At 39.3% G+C, this 12,326-nt stretch overlaps 1 long non-coding RNA gene across 1 annotated transcript; it reads left to right on the top strand.

Annotated features, from left to right (window-relative positions):
• The first annotated feature begins 1,611 nt into the window (after window positions 1-1,611).
• Window positions 1,612-4,393, top strand: LOC128812846 (uncharacterized). Its single transcript, XR_008438849.1, has 3 exons — window positions 1,612-1,850; window positions 3,010-3,091; window positions 4,251-4,393. It is a non-coding gene; the product is annotated as an uncharacterized LOC128812846 (long non-coding RNA).
• Window positions 4,394-12,326: the final 7,933 nt, after the last annotated feature.

Here is a 12,326-nt window from a genome sequence, read left to right as displayed (position 1 = left end):
ATATTCAAATATTCAGTGTCACAAGAAGGCCATAGCTTTTAATTATTTCTCCTGGACAATTAAGGCTTGCACGTGCAGTACATTGTAGTATCCACACACCTCCTGAGCAAAAGCAGCAAGTTAATATTTGGCAAACATTATTTAAAACAAGTAACTTTATAATCGGGACACAATGAGCCCTGTCACTGGCCAGGTTAGAAGGACCCTTGTAGATAATTTTTAATCCAGAATTCCTCAACAGTGATAAAACCTGCTATTAAGTGCTATAAAGTAGTTTAATAATACTACTACTAATAATATCATCCGTGGAGAAGGAAGGATACTGCTAATAGTAGGTGAATATATACAGTTTTAGAGAGCCCTACTAAACATCCCTGTAGGGTAGATTTAGTTGCCCCCAGTTTGTGAGGCGAGGACCCTGGTGCTGTGAGATGTGATCAGCCAGGGCTGTGTTGGTGCTTGAGGGAGGGGAGGTGGCTGTGTCACAGTGGCCTTTTTCTGCCACACAGTTCTGCTTTAACATCCTTTTCCCTAGAATCTCTGGCCATGCAGTTCTAACCCAGTGGGAATTGTTTAGGTTTCCAGAGTAAGGATAAAAAGTCAAGGTTTAGCTGTTGGTGTTGCCAGGAAAAGTTTTGGTTTTCTTTTTCTCATAGGCTGAATTGAAGTAAGCAAATCATGGCCATCATCCCTCACAACTCAAATCACACAAACGCTTTGCAGGAGTGAGCTGCAAGGGGATCTCAGTTGGGGCTGTGGTCAGATCAGGCAGCAGAATTAATTTCTGCCCAGCTCTGTCACAAAAAAAAAAAAGTAAATGGTATTTGAATTTGGTTCTGGTGTAACCTCTTGAGACTGATCAATCAGAATTAAAGGAAAATGGGTACCAGTTTCTCTCTCACTACCTCCAGACCTGCTGCTGTCAAAATGATTCTCCTTTTTCTGACTTTTTTTTTGTTCAATACAAGATGTCCATCACAGGCCTAAATCTCAGAAATACTGATTTTGATCAGCTAACCCTCCTTTATTTTCAAATGCATTCCAGTTGCTCTACACATTTGGTTGGTGCTTTTCCCCAGGAACCTAATGCTCAGTTTGGAGTAATGGGAACACAAGCCATTAATAAAAGATTAAAAAAAAAGCAAAACACCAGGATTTAAAATTCCAAACATATCTCTGTAGACTGTCTTTATAAAAGGCAGTTTCTTCAGCAGGCGTTGAAATGCAATTCTTCCTACACATTAAATAATAAAATCAGACATGGGAACTTTCAGATTGCTGTGCTGAGCAAAATGGATGTAGTTCTTTTAAGTCCATAAAAGTAAGGAAAATCAGATCTTAAGAACCAAGATCACGCTTGAACACAGTTGGAAAACTACAACATGTTACCAAAACCTCATTAAGCTGTCATGGGCTTTTTTTGTGCATTTTCTTTCCCAGTCTTTTTGAATGCCAAGATATTTGTGTGTAAATGCTCTTTTCTAACTCTATTCCCCCTCCTCCTCTGACACTGTTTGTGACAACATGGGGGTTACCATGGGGATTGTGATGTCACACACAGCAGAGTGACCTTGGTGAGCCAGTGAGTCTGCTGAAGGATGGAGATGGACAGAAAATCTAAGGCAGCAAAAATGAAAAAACATGCAGGAAAAATGAATGAATTTTAATAAGACAGGAGTGAAACACTTGTGCGTGGGGTGGGTTTTGTTTTTAAGTTCACCCAAATGGGTGTTGTGGCTCAAGTTTTTGGTTTTTTTGGCCTGAAAGTCCCTGGTTCTGGTTTTGGAATATGTGTTGTGTGATATGTATCTAGAGAGAGACCTTTCCTCTACCAAGTCAAGCAATATGAGGTAAGCTTAGCATGAAAATTGTAACTCTATCCCAGCTCCCAGAAAAGGGAGCATTAAATCAGACACTATGACCGCTTAGCACTTCTCTAATGCTTAACACGTGGAAATGTTATTGAATCTTCACAACACCCCCAGTATGAAAAGCAAGCAGATGCCAGTATCCCCAGGTAAAAATTGGTGAGTGTGTGATAATCTAAATGGTGAGTGAACTCTCATAAAGTGACTCATCAAATCACTGGCAGCAGTGGGATGAAGATCTGGAAATTCCTGTCTTTATAGTCCCAGGTTTGTTTCACTGGATCAGATTTGCCTTTCATTGAAAACACAGTGTTCTAAGTGGAGCTGTTCAATGAAATGACAGTCTCACTCATACAAATATTATTACACTTTTTTTTGGATACAGGTAAGGCTGTGTTAGCACAGAGTATTCATTTTCATGCAAAAGATGATGCACAGACCATGCAAAGGCTTTTGCGACATAAGTGAGCTGAATGGGGCTGAAATGGGCTCATAAATGTGGATGCCTGCAAATTGAGCATCATGTGTGCAAAGCAGCCTTTGTTCTTGTTTTGGTTTTTTTTTGCTTTCCCCAGAACTTTGAATCTCTCCCCATGCATGCCATGTGTGCACTAACTCCTCATTTATATCACTTCAAGTGAGGAAAATCAGAGCCTTTGACTTGTAAATCTCACTCAAAACATACTTTTATAGTTGGGGTTATAATGGAAATACCAACAAACTCAGATATTTAACTATAAGAGCTCAGTCTGTGACATGATAATAAAGATATGTTTTACTGCCAAGCTTTCTTGTATAGACAACAGGGGAACGATGCTTTTTAGTTTTCCTGTTGTAAATACACATACTTTGGCAAGGAAAAGGTGCTTGCCAGGTCAAAGTCATTGCTCCAAAACAGAATGCAATAAGGAAATAATATAAATAGTGAAGGGCCCAGCACCTCCAGTAAAAGTTATCAACTTGGAAGATCAAGCTGACACATTATTTCTTGTATTCGTGTATCAATCTGGTACATCTGCACACCAGTTATTCAGTGTCAACACTACTGATTCGCTGTGCACGTAGCTCCTGTCGAGATCATTAGTAGGTCTGTTTGTGCAAGGTCTACAGGCACTAAAATGTATGGAATTCATATTTGTAGGGAGTTATTTCACACGTGGAACTAGGAAAGAAAGATCCTCCAGTGTCCAGAAAACCCTCACCACGTATCTCCAGTCTTATCAGTATGTGATATATTTCATTATATATATCAGCTGTGATATATTTCATTCTGGATCAGACAAATGAGGCTTCCATCCAGTAAAGGTTTGAATTTAGGGGCAATGGGGCTGGGTTTACTCCTTAAACATCTTTTGTAAACAGGACTTTCCTCTATTAGAAGTGAGTTACTATTTTTTGAGGCTTTGTTTCTCTTTTCCACAGTGCTAAAATAATGTTTTCTCTGTTGGAAGATCTTTTAAAAAATATATTGTTTTATCGAAGCTACATCCCCACCTCCTCCACCCCTTGCCCCCGGTCTGACTGTCAACTGAAAGTTTGACTTAATGATGGGGAGAGTTTCTTTATTTTTTGTTTATTATTTTTCCCAAAATGTCCTTTAATATCTACTCTACTTTCTCACTTTCTGTTGCTCCCAAGAGCAAAACAGAGGCTTATTTGCTATAGTGACATTTTTGAAAATCTGCATGGCAGCATCACTGTTGCCTATGGAATAGTCATCATGTTCAATTTTGTTGATCCTGTATTTGTTTGCTGGAAAGCAAATCCATCTATTTATCTTCAAAGTCTGTTTTCCCAGGCTTCCCTTGCTTAAAGAGCTATACTCAGCTAGAGCAGAGTCCTTGACTGCAAAGCTTATGATATTAATGTTTTGCTCTGCTGTTCTAATGATCAGTGTGATGTTTTGAAAGTGTTCTGTCTTGTCAGCCCTGTTGTTTTTGCAATCTGTGTTGATTTGGATGTCAGCTATGTTTCCAATAAACTTCTGAACCCTGAGTACTTTCTATCAGGGAAGAAAAAAGATGCTTTGTTTACCATGCTATGGAAATTAAAGACCAAGAACTTTCAAAAATAGGAGCCTACAGTTAGATCCTTTAGCCTATGTTTAGGTTTCTAAAGCAGTGGCCTAATTTTTAAAAGGGCTGAGGATCCAGAGGCTCCTGTTTGGCTTAATACACTGGACAGGTTTTTAGATATTCTGAATGAGGAGGGTTTAATATTTAATATAAGATTGACTTGTTTTAGGTATTTGGTGTTGCATGGGATTTTGATTGAGTGGATGATACAATAATAGTGTGAACTCACATCCCAAGCACAATGCAGTGATTGCACCTACAGCTGGATCACAACAGAAATGCCATTTGTGTCTCAATATCTCCTCAGGACTTCTTCAGTGCAAAGTGGACTGTGATAGCTCCTGATGGTCATTAGTGTGCAGTGATACTTCAAGGACTCCTCTGTAGCAAAATCTGTAAATGTTGGTTGCAGTCTCAGTTTGGGCTGTACTTTTGTACCTGCTTGTGATTCCTGAGGAGCATGGAAGGTGAGGAATAAAATTTCCCAGGCTAAAATGGGGTCTCTATTCTGAACAATACTCCTTCATATTCACTTTTAAATAAAATTTCCCTGCTGTGTTTTCAGGCAAGAACAAAATAAATATACTTAAAAAAAAATAAAGTTGGAATAGATACCCTTCACTCTGTCAAGCTTTATTTATGGAGAGAATTTTGACATATGAAATTTGGAGTAAAATTTCTCTTCCTGTGTTTTCAAGCAAAAGCAAAGCAAATGCTTGTTGCAAATACATAGTTGGAACAAATGATCTTGCTTTCATGCCAACAGTGAGAGGGTAAAAGGAAAGAAGCTTATGATCCTTCTGACTCAATATTATTTTCTTTTATATACGGAGAACAAGATACTGGCTGAATCAACTTCTAGGACAGAGATGAGCCTAAATACTTTATTCAGGAACTTTAAAGCCTTGGAGGAGAACTGGACAGGCAGAAGTGAAAGATCAGGTACATCTTCTCAATTCTCAGGCAGCAGCAGACTTAGATTTGTCAAGGATTTCTTCTCCACCTCCAGCATTTTGGGAGGTGTCTTTGTAGAGAGGAAAAAGCACTCCTGCATTCTGTTGTGAATATCTTCCAATCCCCATGCCCTTATCCAACTCTCCCACTAAAATTCACCTTCTGAGGAGAGGCACAGCGGGGAAACCCATTTCTGGAGCTCCTGGGCTGGCCCAGATTGTGCCAGAGGTTGCAGTGTAACATGCAGAGCATTCCCCACAATCCAGCTCCTATGATGTACTGGTGTGGCAAGATCTTCAAAGTGTGAAATGAAATTATGTAGAACATAATGACCATCTTCTGGATGTTTCCATGTCCTTTGTCTTTCTACTAACAGCTGCAACCCCACTTGTACTTGGCTATTTTTAGTGCAGAGGTCAGCCTTAGAAATGTGTCCTCAAGTGCTCCTTGGCAAGACCAGGCAGCTGGGTTTGCCAGTGGATAAACTGGATTTCCTAGAAGTTAGTGAGAATCTAAGCGAGTCACCCAAAAGTCAGTACCTGAGCTGGGAGAGCAGCTGTGGAGCCTGGATTGCTCCATCTCTTGCCATAACCAGGAGGCAAAGCTCCTATTGCTCATATAAGCAAGAGGGTCAGAAACAAACAGCAAATATGATAATATTTAAGGTGTTGGGATTTTTTTTTATTTTTTAGAATATACCAATTTAATACAATTTTTTCTTTATTTTTTAACTATAGCACATGTGTCTACCATTTTAAGCATTAATCTTGAAGCCAAGATATGCCTTTTGGGTATTTTCCTATTAATGAAGTAACTTGCTGCAGAGATGCCATAATATCTCAGCAATCTACATGCTCTCTGGCCAAAGTATCACTTAAAGTTTTAGCTCCTTCTTGAGTATGTTGGTTGGACACATGCCGTTTTTAGAAGCTAGATATTTTTTATTGGATTTGATGGGAAATATAAATTTGGTTTGGAAAAGGGCTAACTCTTCAAGCCTTCGATTCTCCCTATTAAGATTTTCCTTGCAACTTGGCCTCTTTTAAACTCCCATCTCGTGCATACTCTTTTCTAATCTGATACCTCAGTGTACATATCTAAACATGATCAGTGACAGTTTTAGCTGCGGGGTGAGACTTTCTGTGACAAGGGCAGTGAGCTCTGATTTGAGACCATTCATTGCAAGTGACTTCAGCTGTCTCTTCAAGTGACATCCAGCTACTTGAGGAATGGGGGATGACGAAAGTTCTTTGGACAGAAAACTTTCACTGACAAGAAGGTGACAGGTCCTTGCACAGCTGGTCTCTGATATGCCTTGGAAGAGGCCTATGTAGTTACTAATTTAAGTGTAGTGGTGGCTGCAAGCATGGAGCAGACAAGTTCTTGTAGATTTGTAACTCATCTGCAGGAATGACAGGAGTTGGAGCTACACTTATGGTGCTGGCGTTGTTGTATAACATTTCCAATAGCCCATGTTTATTTAAAGAGCTAAGTAAACTGAACTGCAAGCTATTCTCATTAGTGCTTCTGAACATGTAGCTGAACATGGTGCATTCTGTTAATTTGTTCATATATTTAAAGTGGATACTGACCTTTTTTTAATGGTCTGTCAACTTATAGAAATGGAATCCTCACTCTTGGGGCTGTCTATTCCTTCATTTTTTTTTTTAACCTGTCCTAATTTTCCCCAATGTCTCCCATCAGTTTTTCAGCCCTTGAGGTGCTATCAATAATGAAAACTCTAATGTGTGGGAAGTGGTTTTTTTTGGTTTTTTTTTTTTTTTTCCATAGGGACTTCTTGTCTTGCTCAGAACAAATGCATGCAACTCTTCTCCCAAATCCCCATGTTCCCTGCCACCATTGTTACTGTTGGCAGTAATACTGGAGGGAAATCAAAAGATCCTTCCAAACCAGGAGAGCAGTGTGGCATCCTGAACACTCACACAGAGGTGAGCTCTTTCCAGTGCACGAGGGGTAAGTGCTGCTCATTGCACAGGGAGCTGTGATACTTTTTTGGCATGTTTGCTGTCGTCTAGTTGGGAACTGGGGCGTTTTTATCCCAGCTCTGCCACCAACCACTTTGAGGCCACTGTCAAATTGTTGTACTTGAAGTACCTGCTGATTGCTTATATATCTGTGTATAGGCAGTAAAGCTTTAAATGTTGAAAGTGTCTGCTGTGCCTAATCCTGACCGTGAAGGAAAGGATTACCCTCTAAATATCAGAGAGCTCTTGGATTGTAACCTCAAAAGTTTGAGGCCCCTGAGACCCCAGAGAATTAAGGTGACTTATTGTGGACGTTTAAATAATGTTGTTCTGGCAGATCTGATCTCAGAGACTCCTCCTTTCCCACCACCATGTCTGACTCCCGTTCCCACTATCCACTTTGCCTTTCCTGCTCAGCTTTTCATTCAGTTGGGCTCTAAGTCTGTAACAGTCATAATAACATTTTATTTCTGAAGGGTGTCCTTTCACAGACCTGATTTAGAGCAGGGCCTCAGGAATGGTCATTTGGCAGAGCTGAGAGGGTGGTCACTGGAGTATGTGGCAGTGGAGGAGGAATGGCAGTGAGGGGTGAGGCTGCCAAATGCATCTGACCTGCTGAGGACAAGAGCAGGAAAGAAGCACTGCCAAAAGGGACTATTAGAGGGAAGATGGGACTAATTGTTACAAAGGAGGTATTGGAGACCTCAGCAACACAAGCAGTGGGTGGTCCTGAGCTGGCTCCTGGGGAAGTGTGGCCATTTACACCACTGGAAAACTTGTCCTCTGCTGTGTAGGGGAGTGTTTGTCACCCTATCAGTACAGTCTCAGCTCTCCTTTAAGGTCTTTGCTTTTTGTATCTGAAATATTGCCCGGTTTACATTGAAGATTACAGCAGTGCAATCTCTTTCTCAGCAGTTGTGTTTCAGTCCCCAGCTGGTGTAAATCAGCAGAGCTCAGCTGCCTGCACAGGAGTTGCACCATTTGCAGCCACAGAGGCTTTGGCCCTCAGTAAATAAACATCAGTGTATTATTGCAAAGATTTGACCTCATTTGTTTGGTTTTTTTCCATCTCCTTGACACATCATTGAGCAAATTGTCACTGAAGCAAGGGAGTAGGAGAGGAGATAATTAAATATTACATAAGGATAATAAGGTGTGATTAAAATTGTTTCTGTGGTTCAACATGTAGGTCTTTTTTAGTAATTTCTTTGCTAGTTGGAAAATGTGAGCTGTGTGTAACGCCAAATAAACAGTTTGCTGTAGATATTTAAAAGGACGAGTGCACCTCTTACAGATACTTTGTTGACAGTTAAAAAATGACGTATCTATTATTCATACTGAGCAGCCAGACAGGAGGAATGCTGCCCTAACTTTCACATGGTGAAAGAGGAAATGAGAAGCAGTGTAGCTTGTAAAGGCAATTGGGTTTGTTTAAAGGAATCCTGTGTTTTTGGTATCCTGATTTGTAACTTGACTGAGTTGAAATTTGGTAAACTCAGCACTACAATGGCAAAACTTCTTTTGATTTTAGCAAGACTGTAATTTGGTTTTGTGTATCCATATTTGACTGAGGTCACAGGTACAGAAACCTAATGCAGACATGGTGTTGATTATTTTTTCCCCCCCAGAAGTTATTATCTGTAAAGGAATGAGTGATGCCTGGCTTTCTGACAACAAACCTTCGATTTTTAATGACTCATCTGCAAGAGCTGATAAAGGGTTGTGAAGCCCTTCCTTGAAGGGTTGGCTTAGCAGGATGTCGTGTGAGAAATGTGTAAAAACAAAAGAGCAGCAATTGCAGGTGTCTGGGGCACTTCTTAGTGAGGCTGATATGCTGGTTTCCTAATTTAATCAGAATTATATTTATGCAGAAAATGAATATACTGAGATGACTACTGTACATGGTGATTACACATTGCTCACTGTTGAAAGGAGATATGGGTTTTGTGTGCCAAATGAAACTTGTTTAATGAAGGTTACCTGTGAAGTGACAGATGCAGCAGAGAGCCCATCTGAGCTTACCTAGGGAGCTGACCAAAACCATTCATTCCTTCAGTCATCAAGATCTGTGTGATTTTGGTTTTCCAGTTTCACCTTTGCTTTAAATTTTGTGTCCCATGCCTTTCCAGCTTTTGTGCATTTCCTGCATTTCTAGGATTCTAGTGCATGTGCATAATGCAGAAGTGCATGTCAATGGGAATTGTTCAATTCAGCCTCACAGTGTGGAGGAGTAAGATGTGGGAACAGCCTTAGAAAGTTCTGGAACAGGGGAAAGATGCTGAATTTGCTGTCAGAGAAGTGGGTACTGCATAGAGGTTTGATCTGAATGAAGCCTGTGATGCCCAGGTGTGCACCCCTCTGTGAGTCCTGTGGCTCTGAAAGGTACAGCAAATTGTGCTGGACAAGGAGCACAGCTTTGTGTGTGTATTTAACCCACCCAGCAGGACTTTGGGATGAGATTGCATCCTCCTCAGCCCTGGGATGGCATCTGACAATGGCTCAAAGTCACACGTTGAGCCAACAGTATTTCATCACTGCATGATTCTTGTGGTGTGCAAGTGAAAGTGCCTAAGGCCTCAGATTTATCTGTGCCTAGTTTCTCAAGAAACATAAGCATAGATTTATCTGTATAAGGAAATTAATTTTGTTCAAGGGAGAATTTGAAGCAGAATGCAGAAATGATTCTGGAATAAGGCAGGTAAAGTTGTTAGTTAAATCAGCTCCGTCCCTTGTGATAAATAGATCAAGAAGCTGGACAATTTATTGAATAAATTGTCCAGAGATGTCTAAATTATTTGCAGTGTCATTTCACCTGAGCCTGAGGAATGTGAGGCCAAATTTCAGCTAGCTATATTGCATTCCTCTCTAGAGCCAGAAATAGGATCTCAGCTGTTATAAATTGATTAATGAAGGTATTGTTATTTAGACCAGACCCTTAGGCTTGTAATGCCTAGTTTTAGCATAAATGACCAAGCTGAGCTATTCTTTAGAAGGCATAGCTTTAAAAGCTATTTGTCTAGTTCAGAAGCAAAAAATTATAATGGCTTTCATTGTTTTGGCACGTTTTATTGTCTGTGTTGCCTCCCAAAATAATTTACTTGTTTTTTGGTTTTTTTTTTTTTCCTCTTGAACCTGTTTGGCATCATATTAGCATGGCATATGAAGATCCTGAGGTGAAAATAAATCCACAAAGATAAATATCAAACTTTGAGATGCTGTTCCATGTAACTGAATGTTTATCTGAACTTCACACACAGCATCCAGTTAGATAATTTGCCCACGAGGCAAGTTTGTTTCATTTTTCACAATGTTCTGCTACTTGAGATTATTTATTCACTGCAGCAGAGCTATGGACTAGCCTGATTTTTTTTTTTTTAAGCAAGCACTGTGAGGATAGATATTGCAGTACTATCTTTCATGGAAAACTTTGGAATAAGAAGCAAAGGAGTATCTCCCAGTGACTCCAAGATGGGCTAGAAAAATTGGTGATGGTGCAACTGCAGAGGTAAGAGGAGAGTCCTCCTTTGTGGAAATGTCTTTTCCCTCTTATCCCTTCTGCTTGCCCTATTGTAACCTTACACCAATATTTCAAAACTTTTGCTATTATTTTAATAAAGAAAAAAGGTCAAGAACCTGAATGTTTCTGTAGTTACCTCCCTGGATGTGTGTTTAGTTAGCAAAAGGGAAAGATGAGGTGTTTATTCCACCAATAACTACAGAAAATTTATGCCAGGCTGCTTAGCTGCAATTTAATAATCAGTATTCTATTAGACAATCCTTTACACTTAGCAATCATTCTTGCATGAATGTGTTAGACAAGGGAAGCAGAGCTCATGTGCTGCATTAATTGTAATTGCATCTTGAGAGGCGTTTTCACAGGAGTTCTCTTCCTTTCCACCTTTGTGTAGTTGAAGTTAAACTGCCCACTAAAAATTCAGCAAACCTAAACTGCAGCCAAGGAAAACATCTGCTTTGGACATGACTTACTTATTTTCTAGCAGGAGGGCTCCATATATCAATGCCTTGCCTTGTCTAATTTCATTAATGTGATCTTGTGTCCATCGTGTGGCACTTTAATGGCCATTATTTGTGGCCTCCATCAAATAAAGCATTGACCATAAATCCAGCCTCACGTAAATGAAGATATAAATGTCAATCTGCATTACTGTACAATATTTATTATTTTAATTAAATGAAACTGATTGTGACATTTATTAGATCGCAGGTTCCTTGTTAATGGCAATGAAAAGCAAAAAAATTTGCTTATTTTAGAAAGGCAAAAAGCTGCTTATTTCATGTAAGTTTTAGAAATTGTCTTAATGTTACTGTCTTAAGTTATCAGAACTAGGAATCTGTGTGTGGAACACTATGTTTGTGCATCTTCTTGGGACATAAACAAGTTAGTGAAGCCAAACATGACATGTACAGCAGAAATATCAAGAAACAAATATATTAGGATGGTGAACGCCCTGTTTTTGTTACTCATTTAGTACTACAAGTATTTGCATTTAACTGAACCCTTTTGTTTCATTTTCTCTAAATAGCAGGAGTTACCCCAGGTCAGACATTCTAGGTTTTTGCTGGTAGTAATTAAATATTTTTCAATGTGAACAGACTTATTTTCTAAATTATTGTGGAAAATACAGAAAGCCTGCAGCTTTAAAATTCTGAATCCAAATCCTTTGTAATCCAGTCCCAAAGACAGAAATCTAGTACAAATCAGAGACTGTTCTTATTTATTCTCCTTTGGCTGTTCTGTTCACTGTGCTTTTAATGCACAAAAAGAATACTCCATGCTGCTTGCATTGGTTGTAAGAAGGGATAGATAATAATGGATAAAATTCCCTGGTCGTGATGCTGGCAAAATTTTTTAATCTGGGAAATATCATATGTTAATAAAAAGCAAAAGACTGAAGATGTGATATTTGGTACATATCTTCACTTACAGGGAGTTGGGTTTTATCGAAACCTACTTTAGAGCAGCCTGTTTAGAGTCTGATCAGTCTTTGTACCTCAAAGAGGTCGCAGCCCTCACCAATAGACTGTGTCCAGAAAAACTTTTGAATGATGGAGATGTTAAATATGATTTAGGAAAAAAACCCTTGAGTTATAGATGATCATTTTATATTCGAAAGTATTGATCCTGTTGCTAATGGAGTCAGTGGCAAAACCTTAATTAACTCAGTTGAAAGTGTAGAAACTTGGGAAATCAGGATTAAAAGGAAATTTCATCTTTTTGCATATAAGCTTCCTTTCTATCTGTGTTTATTTTCAAGGAATCATTGTGAAAAACAAAAAAACTCACACTGACCTAAAGGGAAGTGGATTCAGCTCTTCAAACATCTTGAGACTGTTTTCAGAGCAGTTTCAAATGTTTGCTACAGATCTCTAGGATCTTTCCCAGTAACACTGTAAGGTTTTTAAACTAAACTGTCTTTGTTTCA

The sequence above is a fragment of the Vidua macroura genome, chromosome 11 (assembly GCF_024509145.1).
Source record: "Vidua macroura isolate BioBank_ID:100142 chromosome 11, ASM2450914v1, whole genome shotgun sequence".
Lineage (NCBI taxonomy): Eukaryota > Metazoa > Chordata > Aves > Passeriformes > Viduidae > Vidua > Vidua macroura.
The sequence above is the reverse complement of the archived record's forward strand: the minus strand, read 5'-3'. Positions and strand labels throughout refer to the sequence as shown.